The following is a 15,396-nucleotide window of genomic DNA, read 5'->3' on the forward strand; positions in this document are numbered from 1 at the left end:
CCCCAGGGCCTTGCCCGCCTGCATGCTCCCCAACCCCTTAACCAGCTCCTCCATCCCAATCGGGGCCCCCAAACCTTCGACCTTGCTCTCCTCCACCCAACTCCAACTCCAGCCATTGCGGGGCGTGGTCCAAAATCACTATGGCCGAGTACTACATCCCCTCCGCTCTTGGGATCAACGCCCTACTCACCACGAAGAAGTCTATCTGTGAATAGGCCTTGTGCACATGGGAAAAGAAGGAGAACTCTCTCGCCGCTGGCCTGGCAAACCTCCACGGATCCACTCCCCCCATCTGATCCATAAACCCCCTCAGAACCTTGGCTGCAGCTGGCCTCTTGCTCAACCTAGACCTAGATCGATCCAGTGCCGGGTCCAGTACCGTATTGAAGTCCCCCCCCCCCCCCATTATCAGGTTCCCTGCCTCCAGATCCGGGATACGGCTCAGCATGCGCTTCATGAACCCTGCATCGTCCCAATTCGGGGCATATACATTCACCAGCACCACCCGGGCCCCCTGCAGCCTACCACTCACCATCACATAACGGCCCCCTTTATCTGCCACAATACTCACCGCTTCGAAAGTCACCCGCTTGCTCACCAGGATTGCGACCCCCCTGTTCTTCGCATCCAGCCCAGAGTGAAAGACCTGCCCCACCCATCCCTTCCTCAGCCTGATCTGATCCGCCACCTTCAGGTGCGTCACCTGCAACATAGTGACTTCTGCCTTCGGTCCCTTTAAGTGTGCAAACACCTGGGCCCTCTTGGCCGGCCCGTTCAGGCCTCTCGCGTTCCACGTGATCAGCCGGATCGGGGGACTACCCCCCCCCCCCCCCCCATGCCGACTAGCCATCTCCTTTCTTAGACCAGCCACGTGCCCACGCCTCCTGCACTCTCTAACCCCCCAGACGGGGGCTACCCGCCCCGGTTCTCCCCCTCAGTCAGTACAGCAACAACCCAGAACCCCCCCCTCCCCTGCCAGGCAATTGCTTAGCTCCCCAGCTCCCCCCCCCATTGCACTCCCGTAAGTCAGCTGACTCCTGCTGACACTGGCCACTCCCGCCTCTGCCGACGTTCCCTGATTGAATTCCCCCTCCAAGTCGCCCCCCCCCTCCCCCCACAAACCAGTGCGAGCTCCCGTCCAGTACCGCCCCCCGCGCCGGTCCACGCCCCCTCCTTTTGCGCCTGCGTTCCCTGCCTGGGCTGGCCCCGCCCCCTGTGGCGCAGCTCCTTATTCCTGCAGCCTCCCCCCGATCCCCAAAAGCCCAGGGCCTCCGGCCCCCACTCCCCTCTTCAAACGCGGGGAACAGTCCCTCCCAAATCAATACACATACCCGGAAAGCACACACATCAAATCAAATTGCCCCTTCCCACTCCCCAGCATCCCCATAACTTGCCGCAAACCACTAATTCGAGTCCAGCTTTTCATTTTGGATGAAGGTCCATGCCTCGTCCGGCGTATCAAAATAGTGGTGTCGGTCCTGATGCGTGACCCACAGCCGCGCTGGCTGCAACAGCCCAAACTTCACCCCCTTTCGATGGAGAACCGCCTTGGCCCGGCTGAATCCTGCCCTCTTCTTGGCCAGCTCCGCATTCCAGTCCTGGTAGATGCGGATTTCACTGTTCTCCAACCTGCTACTCCGCGCCTTCTTCGCCCACCTCAGTACACACTCCCTGTCGATGAAACGGTGAAACCTCACCACCTTAGCCCTCGGTGGCTCATTCGCCCTCGGCCTCCTTGCCAGGAGTCTGTGTGCCCCATCCAGCTCCAGGGGCCTCGGGAAGGCTCCCGCGCCCATCATCGTACCCAGCATCGTAGCCACATACGCCCCAGCATCCGACCCCTCCACGCCTTCAGGGAGACCGAGAATCCGCAGATTCTTCCTCCTCGACCTGTTTTCCAGGTCCTCGACCTTCTCCTGCCATTTTTTGTGCAGCGCGTCGTGCGCTTCCACTTTCACCGCCAGGCCCAGGATCTCATCCTCGTTATCAGAGGTTTTCTGCTGGACCTCCTTTTTTTAAAAATATATTTTATTCAAGATTTTTGGCCAAACATAACAGTACGTAGTGTTTCTTTTACACAACAATAAAGCAATATAAATAACAGTGGCCAGTTTTAAACAAGTAAATAAATAATATATAAACAAAAACAAAAACAAAACTGAATGGCAACCGCCTTGTCCAAAATAAATACTCTCCAAAAATACAATCCAACAATCCAATATACAATTACCTATAACAACTACCTATACATATTATACATATACAATAACATCTCTGAGAGTCCGTTCGATTCCTCCCCCCCCCCCCCCCCCCGGGTTGCTGCTGTTGTCTACTTCTTTTCCATTCCCTCTATCGTTCTGTGAGGTAATTGACGAATGGTTGCCACCGCCTGGTGAACCCCTGAGCCGAACCCCTTAACACAAACTTAATCCGTTCTAACTTTATAAACCCTGTCATGTCGTTTATCCAGGTCTCCACACCTGGGGGTTTGGCTTCCTTCCACATTAACAATATCCTGCGCCGGGCTACTAGGGACGCAAAGGCCAAAACATCAGCCTCTCTCGCCTCCTGCACTCGCGGCTCCTCTGCAACCCCAAATATAGCCAACCCCCAGCTTGGTTCGACCTGGATCCCCACCTCCTTCGAAAGCACCTTTGCCACCCCCACCCAAAACCCCTGTAGTGCCGGGCATGACCAGAACATGTGGGTGTGATTCGCTGGGCTTCTCGAGCATCTCGCCCACCTATCCTCTATCCCAAAAAATTTACTGAGCCGTGCTCCAGTCATATGCGCCCTGTGTAACACCTTAAATTGTATCAGGCTTAGCCTGGCACACGAAGACGATGAGTTTACCCTACGTAGGGCATCAGCCCACAGCCCCTCCTCAATCTCCTCCCCCAGCTCTTCTTCCCATTTCCCTTTCAGCTCATCTACCATGATCTCCCCCTCGTCCCTCATTTCCCTATATATGTCCGACACCTTACCATCCCCCAGCCATGTCTCTGAGATCACTCTATCCTGCACCTCCTGCGTCGGGAGCTGCGGGAATTCCCTCACCTGTTGCCTCGCAAAAGCCCTCAGTTGCATATACCGAAATGCATTCCCTTGGGGCAACCCATATTTTTCCGTCAGCGCTCCCAGACTCGCAAACGTCCCATCTACGAACAGATCTCTCAATTGTGCTACCCCTGCTCTTTGCCATGCTCCAAATCCCCCATCCATTCTCCCCGGAACAAACCTATGGTTATTTCTTATCGGGTCTTATAGCACCGAGGCTCCCGTCCTTCCCCTATGCCGTCTCCACTGCCCCCAAATTTTCAATGTAGCCACCACCACCGGGCTTGTGGTGTATTTCTTCGGTGAGAACGGCAATGGTGCCGTCACCATAGCTTGTAGGCTAGTCCCCCTGCAGGACGCCCTCTCCAATCTCTTCCACGCCGCTCCCTCCTCTTCTCCCATCCACTTACACACCATTGAAACATTGGCGGCCCAGTAGTACTCACTTAGGCTCGGTAGTGCCAGCCCCCCCCCCCCCCCCCCCCCCCCCCCCCCCCCCCCCGTCCCTACTGCGCTGCAAAGATCCCCTCCTCACTCTCAGGGTCTTCCCGGCCCCCACAAAACTCATAATACTCTTCTCGATTCTTTTGAAAAAAGCCTTCGTGACCACCACCGGGAGGCACTGAAACACAAAAAGGAATCTCGGGAGGACCACCATTTTAACCGCCTGCACCCTACCTGCCAGTGACAGGGACACCATGTCCCATCTCTTAAAGTCCTTTTCCATCTGTTCCACCAACCGCGTTAAATTAAGCCTATGTAATGTACCCCAATTCTTGGCTATCTGGATCCCCAGGTAACGAAAGTCCCTTGTTACCTTCCTCAACGGTAAATCCTCTATTTCTCTACTCTGCTCCCCTGGATGCACCACAAACAACTCACTTTTCCCCATGTTCAATTTATACCCTGAAAAATCCCCAAACTCCCCAAGTATCCGCATTATCTCTGGCATCCCCTCCGCCGGGTCCGCCACATATAGCAACAAATCATCCGCATACAGAGATACCCGGTGTTCTTCTCCCCCCCTGAGTACTCCCCTCCACTGCCTGGAACCCCTCAATGCTATGGCCAGGGGTTCAATCGCCAGTGCAAACAATAACGGGGACAGAGGACATCCCTGACTCGTCCCTCTATGGAGCCGAAAATAGTCAGACCCCCGTCCATTCATGACCACGCTCGCCATCGGGGCCCTATACAGCAACCGTACCCACCTGATATACCCATCCCCAAAACCAAATCTCCTCAGCACCTCCCACAAATAATCCCACTCCACTCTATCAAATGCTTCCTCGGCATCCATCGCCACCACTATCTCCGCTTCCCCCTCTGGTGGGGGCATCATCATTACCCCTAGCAGCCTCTGTATATTTGTATTCAGCTGTCTCCCCTTCACAAACCCAGTTTGGTCCTCATGAACCACCCCCGGGACACAATCCTCTATCCTCATTGCCATTACCTTGGCCAGAATCTTAGCGTCCACATTCAGGAGGGAAATGGGCCTGTAGGACCCGCATTGCAGCGGGTCTTTTTCCTTCTTTAGGAGGAGCGATATCGTTGCCTCTGACATAGTCGGGGCAGCTGCCCCCTTTCCCTCGCCTCATTAAAGGTTCTCATCAGTAGCGGGGCCAGCAAGTCCATATATTTCCTATAGAATTCAACTGGGAATCCATCTGGTCCGGGGGCCTTCCCCGCCTGCATGCTCCCAATCCCTTTCACCACTTCCTCCGTCTCAATCTGTGCTCCCAGTCCCACCCTCTCCTGCTCCTCCACCTTCGGAAATTCCAGCTGATCCAGAAAGCACATCATTCTCTCCTTCCCATCCGGGGGCTGAGCTTCATATAATCTTTCGTAAAATGCCTTGAACACTCCATTCACTCTCTCCGCTCCCCGCTCCATCTCTCCCTCCTCATATCTCACCCCCCCCCATCTCCCTCGCTGCTCCCCTTTTCCTCAGTTGGTGGGCCAGCTCCCCGTATTCGTACTGTACACCCTGTGCCTTCCTCCATTGTGCCTCTGCCTTACCTGTAGTCAACAAGTCAAATTCTACATGTAGCATTTGCCTTTCCCTGTACAGTCCCTCCTCCGGTGCCTCCGCATATTGTCTGTCCACCCTCAGACAATTTCTTTCAAGTTCTTTCAACAACCGCTCCCTTTCCCTACCCTCCTGCTTTCCTTTATGTGCCCTAATAGATATCAGCTCCCCTCTAACCACTGCTTTCAGCGCCTCCCAGACCACTCCCACCTGTACCTCCCCATTATCATTGAGTTCCAAGTACCTTCCAATACACCCCCTCACCCTTAAACACACCCCCTCATCCGCCAATAATCCCATGTCCATTCTCCAGGGTGGACGCTGTTGTTTTTCTTCCCCTATCTCCAGTCCACCCAATGTGGAGCATGATCCGAAATGGCTATAGACGTGTACTCCGTTCCCGTCACCTTTGGGATCAGTGCCCTTCCCAAAACAAAAAAATCTATTCGTGAATAAACTTTGTGGACATAGGAGAAAAACAAAAACTCCTTACTCCTAGGTCTACTAAATCTCCAGGGGTCTACTCCTCCCATCTGCTCCATAAAGTCCTTAAGCACCCTAGCTGCAGCCGGCCTCCTTCCGGTCCTGGACCTCGATCTGTCCAGCCCTGGGTCCAGCACCCTATTAAAATCCCCACCCATTACCAACTTCCCCACTTCTAGGCCCGGGATTCGTCCTAGCATACGCCTCATAAAGTTGGCAATATCCCAGTTCGGGGCATACACGTTCAGTAATACCACCGCCTCCCCTTGCAATTTGCCACTCACCATCACGTATCTGCCCCCACTATCCGCCACTATAGTCTTTGCCTCAAACATCAACCGCTTCCCCACTAGTATGGCCACCCCCCTGTTTTTTGCGTCTAGCCCCGAATGAAACACCTGCCCCACCCATCCTTTGCGTAGTCTGACCTGGTCTATCAGCTTCAGATGCGTCTCCTGAAGCATAACCACATCTGCCTTAAGTTTCTTTAGGTGTGCGAGTACCCGTGCCCTCTTAATCGGCCCGTTCAGCCCTCTCACATTCCACGTGATCAACTGGGTTGGGGGCTCTTTACCCCCCCCCCTTGACGACTAGCCATCTCCTTTTTCAATCCAGCTCCTCACCCGGTTCCCACGTAGCCGTATCTCCCCCAAGCGGCGCCCCCCCGCCCCGACCACCCCCCCATACCAGCTTCCCCTTCTCCCCAGCAGCAGCAATCCAGTTAACCCCCCCCCCCCCCGCTAGATCCCAAACTAGCGTAATTGCACCCCCCATGTTGCTCCCAGAAGTCAGCAAACTCTGGCCGACCTCGGCTTCCCCCCGTGACCTCGGCTCACACTGTGCGAGGCTCCCTCCTTCCTGCTTCACTGTTCCCGCCGTGATGACCATAGCGCGGGAACAAAGCCCGCGCTTCCCTTTTGGCCCCGCTCCCAATGGCCGGCGCCCTCAGCTCCTCATTCTTCCTTCCCCCCCTCCCCCACGACATGGGGAAGAGAGAAAAGTTACAGGGTCGCAGGATTAACACCTTGGGAAGTCATCTCTTCCCTCTTTTCCCCCCCTTCATCCCATATATTCACCCCCCCACTTTGTCCCAAACATTCTTTTTATGGCCCGCTCACTCCAGTTTCTCCTCGACAATAAATGTCCACGCCTCATCTGCCGTTTCGAAGTAGTGGTGTTTTCCTTGATGTGTGACCCACAGTCTTGCCGGTTGCAGCATTCCAAATTTAATCTTCCGTTTGTGCAGCACCGCCTTGGCCCGATTAAAGCTTGCCCTCCTTCTCGCCACCTCCGCACTCCAATCTTGATATACGCAAATCACCGCGTTCTCCCACCTACTGCTCCGAGTTTTCTTTGCCCATCTGAGGACCATCTCTCTGTCATTATATCGGAGAAATCTCACCACTATGGCTCGAGGAATTTCTCCAGCCCTCGGTCTTCGCGCCATAACTCGATAGGCTCCCTCCACCTCCAGCGGACCCGTCGGGGCCTCCGATCCCATTAACGAGTGCAGCATCGTGCTCACATATGCCCCGACGTCCGCCCCTTCTACACCTTCGGGAAGACCAAGAATCCTTAAATTCTTCCTCCTTGCATTATTCTCCAGCACCTCCAGCCTTTCCACACACCTTTTGTGTTGTGCCTCGTGCATCTCCGTTTTCACCACCAGGCCTTGTATGTCGTCCTCATTCTCAGCAGCCTTTGCCTTCACGACCTGAAGCTCCTGTTCCTGGGTCTTTTGCTCCTCCTTTAGCCCCTCAATCGCTTGTAATATCGGGGCCAACAGCTCCTTCTTCATCTCCTTTTTGAGTTCTTCCACGCAACGCCGCAGGAACTCTTGTTGGTCAGGGCCCCATATTAAACTGCCTCCTTCCGATGCCATCTTGCTTTGTGCCTGCCTTCCTGGCCGCTGCTCTAGAGGATCCACCGCAATCCGGCCACTTTCCTCTCTTTTTTCCATCCGTGTCCAGGGGGGATTCCCTTCTGGATTCCAGCAGTGTTTTTTGCCGTTAGAATTGCCGTTGGGGCTCCTATCAAGAGCCCAAAAGTCCGTTCCACCGGGAGCTGCCGAAATGTGCGACCCAACTGGTCATCGCTGCACCCGGAAGTCTGCTGGACCTCCTTTATCGCCCTCTGGGTTTCCACCAGCCTCTCGATTGACGCCTTCATAGGGGCCAACATCTCCGCCATCAACTCCGCAAAGCAGCTTTTTAGAAACTCCTGCTGCTCCTGTGACCACTGAGCCCACCCTGCCTGGTCTCCACCCGCCGCCATCTTGTTTTTCCACACCCGCTCTCCTCTCTTTTCCAGTGCCGCTTTTTTGACCGCTCTGCTCCTGGTCCACTCCATACAGTGCTGGGGGAACCTCACTGCTGCCTTCCCACACCGGGAATCGTCGTCCAAGTGCCCTTAAAAGGGCCCAAAAGTCCGTTCACGGCGGGAGCTGCCGAAGGTGCGATCTACCCGGGCATGGCAGCAACCGGAAGTTCGCGCGCACAGGGTTTATTATTATCTCTATCAAGTGTGATCTTTTTCTCCCTTCCATGTCACCAGCAAAAAGCCCTATTCAGATACTTTTCTCAAGTCCTTTGGTCACCCTTTCTTTTTTTCTAAATTTTAGAGTATCCAATTATTATTTTTCAATTAAGGGGCAATTTAGCATGGCCAATCCACCTAACCTGCACATCTTTGGGTTGTGGGGGTGAAACCCACGCAAACACAGGGAGAATATGCAAACTCCACACGGACAGTGACCCAGGGCCGGGATTCGAACCTGGGTTCTCAGTGCCGTAGGCAGCAATGCTAACCATTGTGCCACATGCTGCCCTGGTCACCCTTTCTGATCATGTTTTAGACTGGTAGTTGCAAAAGATAAAAGGGAAAATAACTCATTCATATTGCACAGCTTCAATCTTAGAACTCTTGACTCGCTACAGAGCAGAAGGAGGCCATTTGTCCTATCGGGTCTGCACCGATCCCCTGAGAGAGCACCCTGTCTAGGCCCACTTCCCCATCCTATCCCTCTAATGCTGTAACCCCACCTAGTTTACACATCTTTGGACACTAAGGGGGAATTTAGCATGGTCAACCTACCGAACCCTCAACAAAAGCAGTAACTGTGGGGCAATCTCAGCAGATCTGACAGCATCTGTGGAGAGAGAAGGGAGCTACTGTTTGGAGACTGGATGACTCTTTGGCAAAGCTCAGGCAAAGCTTTGACAAAGGTCATCGAGACTCGAAACGTAGCTCCCTTCTCTCTCTATAGACGCTGTCAGACCTGCTCAGATAGTCCAGTATTTTCTCTTATTGTTTCAGATTCCAGCTTGCGCAGTAATTTGCTTTTATCCACCTAACCTGCACATCTTTGGACTGTGGGAGGAAATCCTGACAAATTGATACAAGTCTGCATTGCACTGTGTTGAAGCAGAACCAATCCAACAAGTTTTGACCCGAACTATTTCCTTCACAATGAAGTTGTACTTGGATCCATATCCATTGTGGCATTTCAGTATATTGCAGATGGTGTAATGGTTGTTGCACATGGAGGACCAGTCGTATGGCAATAACTCAGCAGTTTCACTGCATAATGCGCGATGTATTACTAATATTGCACGTGTCGTTAAATATCAAACTGAATGGCATTGTAAATCTATTGATTTAAATCTGTCTGTCATAATAAAATCAGTAATTTATCAGTTCAAAATCAGTATGGCCAACATTCCTACTACATATCCTTTGTTTTCAATTGATTCCGCGACATTATGATAATGCAAGTCTCTATTTGACTTTGAAATTAAGCTAATTGATAAGCTAATTTCATATTCATTGGCGGGTATCATATGTTTCTGTTTTATCCAGTGCGTTGAACAACGTGAACTAATTTTAACAATTTGAAGGAAATCATAGTGGATTTAGTTATGTTCCTTCATATTTTCCATTTACTCCTCTGGCCAGCAATTGGAGTGAGCAGTTTGTGTTTTAACTGCTGTTGGATAAGTGCACAATTATTTGATAACTTTACCAGGAAAATGTTTAACCCAGCTTTTTATGAAGAAACATTTTCCTAAGTTTGCCAGGAACAATGTCATAACCTCAGCTTGTTTACTATAAAACCACTCTATTTAATTGGTGGAACTTTGTTGTATTACTGTTGCAGTATGTGACTATCCCATAATTGTAAAGAGGTCTTGCACTTTGGAAAAAAGAATAGAGGCATGGACTATTTTCTAAACGGTGACAAAATTCATAATGCTGAAGTGCAAAGGGACTTGGGAGTCCTAGTCCAGGATTCTCTAAAGGTAAACTTGCAGGTTGAGTCCGTAATTAAGAAAGCAAATGCAATGTTGTCATTTATCTCAAGAGGCTTGGAATATAAAAGCAGGGATGTACTTCTGAAGCTTTATAAAGCATTAGTTAGGCCCCATTTAGAATACTGTGAGCAATTTTGGGCCCCACACCTCAGGAAGGACAGACTGGCACTGGAGCGGGTCCAGCGGAGATTCACACGGATGATCCCAGGAATGGTAGGCCTAACATACGATGAACGTCTGAGGATCCTGGGATTATATTCATTGGAGTTTAGGAGGTTGAGGGGAGATCTAATAGAAACTTACGAGATAATGAATGGCTTAGATAGGGTGGACGTAGGGAAGTTGTTTCCATTAGCAGGGGAGACTAGGACCCGGGGGCACAGCCTTAGAATAAAAGGGAGTCACTTTAGAACAGAGATGAGGAGAAGTTTCTTCAGCCAGAGAGTGGTGGGTCTGTGGAATTCATTGCCACAGAGGGCGGTGGAGGCCGGGACGTTGAGTGTCTTTAAGACAGAAGTTGATAAATTCTTGATTTCTCGAGGAATTAAGGGCTATGGAGAGAGAGCGGGTAAATGGAGTTGAAATCAGCCATGATTGAATGGTGGAGTGGACTTGATGGGCCGAATGGCCTTACTTCCGCTCCTATGTCTTATTGTCTTATGGTCTTAAATCCAAATTAACCAGGCCACGATACAAAGTAGCTGGCTGAGACTGAATGGTAAACTTTATTTGGCTGCAGCTTGAACCACAAACAGTTTTGCAATCGCTATACAGTTAATATATGTGTATAGGCGCGATTTATTTTAACAGAAAGATTTCTAAGTGTGGTAGCGAGTGGCAACTGCTGCAAGCTTCCCAACGCTCAACCCAGCAAGGCCATCACCATTATCAAATGTTAACTTAACAAGGCCCCAGCGGCTTCACGCCGCAAATGATGGTCCCACCGGCTGATTCGCCGGGACCGTGCCCGCCAGCTACCCGCTAACAAAGGGGAGCAACACGTAAACCGATCCTGCACAGCCAACCCCACACAGCTCGCAGCCATGCCAACGAGGAGACCAGCCCCACAATTTGGATATTCCAAGCTGGCCAGAAAGATGGGCACTGCCCAATCCAGATGGGATGCCCTGTTTCCCCCGAGGGGCTCGGAGGGTCAGCCGCAGTTCAGCCAGTGCCACCTGGGAGAAAGTGGCAGCGGCTGTCAGCTCGGGGAGCGTCACCAGGAGGACCGACACCCAGTGCCGCAAGAAGATCAGCGACCTCCACCGGGCCTCACAGGTGCATTGGCACCGGCTCCCTGGCACTGCTACTGCCCAGCACGATACAATACCCTGCCCCACCCATGTCCAGCAGTGCTGCCCACACCTGCTGCCCCCCCCCCCCCCCCACATGCACAACCCTCACGATGCCATCTCTGTGTCATTGCAGGAGAGTTTGGGGGAGGGGGAGAGACCAAATGTGCCTCAGAGTTCTTGTCCTCTGTGAGGAACAGGCACAGGCCCTGGAGGTTGCAGGATGGTCGAGGACAGACATCGAGGTTGCCGTATGGCACAGAGGTGAGGATCCACCAGCCCCCAGCCAGATTACCTGGCACAGGTGATTTGTCAATGCCAGGAAGAATTATCCGTCCCTCTCACTAATCACGGGCAAAATTCTCCCGAAACGGCGCGATGTCCGCCGACTGGCGCCCAAAACGGCGCCAATCAGACGGGCATCGCGCCGCCCCAAAGGTGCGGAATGCTCCGCATCTTTGGGGGCCGAGCCCCAACATTGAGGGGCTAGGCCGACGCCGGAGGAATTTCCGCCCCGCCAGCTGGCCGAAACGGCCTTTGTTGCCCCGCCAGCTGGCGCGGAAATGACATCCCCGGGCGGTGCATGCGCGGGAGCGTCAGCGGCCGCTGACAGTTTCCCACGCATGCGCAGTGGAGGGAGTCTCTTCCGCCTCCGCCATGGTGGAGACCGTGGTGGAGGCGGAAGGGAAAGCGTGCCCCCACGGCACAGGCCCGCCCGCGGATCGGTGGGCCCCGATCGCGGGCCAGGCCACTGTGGGGGCACCCCCCGGGGCCAGATCGCCCCGCGCCCCCCCCCCAGGACCCCGGAGCCCGCCCACGCTGCCTTGGCCCGCTGTTCAAAAGGTGGTTTAATCCACGCCGGCGGGACAGGCAATTTATCTGCGGGACTTCGGCCCATCCGGGCCGGAGAATTGAGCGGGGGGGGCCCGCCAACCGGCACGGCCCGATTCCCGCCCCCGCCGAATATCCGGTACCGGAGACTTCGGCAACTGGCGGGGGCGGGATTCACAACAGCCCCCGGCGATTCTCCAACCCGGCGGGGGGTCAGAGAATGACGCCCCACATGTTCATTCTCCCACAGGATCTCCATCCGATAGTGCCAGACTATCCGGGGTGGTTCCCCCCCCCCCCACCTGCCTCCCAAGAGACCACCTTGGAGGGGAGCTCCGAGGAGACCACCATATTCGCGGCAAAGCTGTCTTCCCCGCCCTCCACCAGCGCAGAGAAACACACCTCGGTGGGTAAAAGTAGGGATAGGCTTCTGGGGCATATTCTGGTGAGCACCACATAGTTGCTGATGCACATCAGGTGGAGGCAGGAATTCCCAGGCGAGACAGCAATTGGAGGTCTGCTGGATCCCAGGACCCAGCTGGGGCTGGGTCTCTGGACCAGGTTTACCCAGAGCTGCTGCAATCAATAGGGTGCGGCCGTGAGATCCAGAGGGGAATGTCAACGACACTCCCGCGGGTCCTTGGCTGACTGGAGGAGTCCCAAAGGCCACAGGCATAGGTGATGGTGCCGGCAATGCGTGGCACCGAAGCCAACACTACTAGGGTGGAAACTGCAGTGGAGAGCCTGGTGCACAACTTCGGCAACATGAGTGAAGATGTCCAAGACATGGCTCAGACAGTGATGGCCATGGCTGAGGGCCTCGGCAGCATGTCCGACCCGCTGGGGAGCGTGTCCCAGGTGGACCATTCTGAGATGCTGCGGAACAAGTCCAAATCTCAGCTGGCCATTGCTGAGATCTTCCACAGCATGTCCTGGTTACTGAGGGACGTGTCCCAGTCCAAGGTGGACCCTACCGGGGCCACTCCAGAGCAGTCACTGAGGAGCATCGTCGATGGCATTGACATTGGGGAGCCACCAGGGCTGCCAGATGATGCAGGAGCAACCGGAGCACAATCCAGCAAGTACCCACCAGGGCCCTACGGGCACCGACCGGGAGCAGAGGGTGCTGGGTGCCAACTCAGAGCCACACGACGGAGTGGCAATAGTGGCCACCAGCTCCCCTGGGTTCATCCCGTCCCTGGCAATAGTGTGTTTCAGAGTTAGCCTCCGTAACAGGGTGGCACGGCGAGGTATGTGCTGCCAGCAAGTGGGTGGGCCTGGGCCTTTCAGCCCCAGGCCCCTCATCGGATGCCTGTCAGGGACATCGAAGGCCATGGGATGTGGTAAGCAGCAGGCTGCCTCCACCTCTGATGTGCACCCTGGGGACACACCTAGAAGCAGCGAGAGAGCACGGAAGGCTAAGCAGGTTGAGGATCACTGAGAGGGCACTGGGGGGAAGGGGAGGAAGGGAGTGAAGAGGTGAGGGGAAGGGTTCAGAAGGATTGGGAAGGGGTGCGGCACTATCGGGGTCTAGGGACAGTTGGGGTCACATATATACAGCATTAAGACACTTTGCACCTGGGAAATATGATGACTCTGTCACGTTATTCCGCAATGCGGGCTGACATCCAATCCCCTACCTCAAGACCCAGTAGTGGAGGTCCTGGCATACCACATGCTGGTGATGGGTATCAGCGTGCACTCAGCAGACAGCCAGGAGTCAGACTACGGCATAGATTGAGGTGCACCAGCACACAGCGGGTTATCATTAATCCCCTGCCTTCAACAGGAACCCGCTGACACTGCCGACACAGTCCTATCACCCTGAAGTGATGTATCGCAGACCCTGGGTGGGTGGAACAGGGTGGTTTGGGGGGGGGGGGGGGGTGCAGGTATTGGGGAATGGGTGGGGGAAGGTTGGGTGTGGGGGAAAGAGGGGGAGGGGGAGGGGTGAGATGCCAGACAAAGCCACGTCCTATTTGAAGCGGCTGAGTATGAGGGCCTCCCTGGCCTTACAGGCCTGCTGGACTCTCGCTGCTCCCGCCTGCCCTCCATCCTCCAGCTGGCCCTGTGGGCCCTCGCCAGGCTCATCCTCCAGCCCCTCCTGGTGTAGCACCTCGTCGTCGGTGGTGGCCGTATGTTCCTCCCCTCCACCTATTCGCCTCGCTGCTGTGCAAGGTTGTGGGGGGCACAGCAGACCAGCACAAAGCGGGCAGTAGCAACTCCCAATGCTCGTACCCATCTATCAAAATTCATCTGCTGAACCCTTTCAAATTCAGCATACACCAGCCCGGTTGTCTCCTTAAATTCTGAAACTTTTGCCAATATGTTTCGGGACCAATTCTTATGCATCCAGAATAGCCTTTTTTGCCTTGGCATAATTCTTAGACACCCACTCCGACAGGGTAGCATAAACTTCCTGAGCCCACCCCGTCAATTTACTCTAAGATCCCCTCTAATTTCTGGCAGCTCCCCGCTAATTTCCAGTGCCTTAAATTGGAGGTCTCTCTCCTTTCCTTTTTCCTCTCTCTCTATCCCCCCATCGTCCCTACCATGGCCACCCCAAGGGTTCGGTGAGATCCGTGTGATGGAATGTCCAGCTTACATGCAGGGATTACCCAGCTGGATGGTGGAATGTGCGACCATGGGCAGGAGTCAGATGTTGTCAAACGGTGCGGTACACCAGAGCTCATCCCAGAGTAGGTTGTCATCATCCTCCATCTCATGGACCAGAGCTGCTGCTACTGCCAACCCAGGGCCCACATCTTGTAGTGAGGCAGGTAGGAATCACGGAGCGGGTGGCAAGAGTGATGGGGGCGGGGTGGGGGACGCAGGGTGGATTGCGCATGGAGGGTATTCATGGGAGTGGGTGGTCAGCTGGGGGCGGTCGGCTGGGGGCTGGGGCGTTTGGTTGAGATGTCCATGCCGCAGGCCAGGCCACCTAGTCGGTGAACCTGGAGGCAATCAGAGCGTACCATGCACGCCGGACAAGGCACACTTATTGTACGGCCTCCTGTGCTTGCCCAGGCCACATGTCCTGCCCATCCTCCCCAGCAAGGAGGACTGGCATTCGTCCTCCTCCAGCACGTCGCCCCTCTGATGCACAATGTTGTGGAGGGTGTAGCAGGACACTACGATGTGGGAGACTCTTTGAGCATGAGGAGTCCAGACACCTGAACCGCATCTTCAGGATGCCGAAGCACCGCTGGTCGCTGTATGGGCATCATTTGGTGGGTCTTCGTGTCGCTCTGTGGCCTCCAGATGGGCGTCTTCAGCCACGGTCGCAATGGATGACCACTGTCATCCAGAAGCAATCCCTCAGCCGGGGGTGCACCTTGAAGAGGTGAGGGACCGTTGAGTGTGCCAGGATGAAGGCGTCTCGCACATTGTC

This window comes from Scyliorhinus torazame, chromosome 10 (genome assembly GCF_047496885.1).
Source record: "Scyliorhinus torazame isolate Kashiwa2021f chromosome 10, sScyTor2.1, whole genome shotgun sequence".
Classification (NCBI taxonomy): domain Eukaryota; kingdom Metazoa; phylum Chordata; class Chondrichthyes; order Carcharhiniformes; family Scyliorhinidae; genus Scyliorhinus; species Scyliorhinus torazame.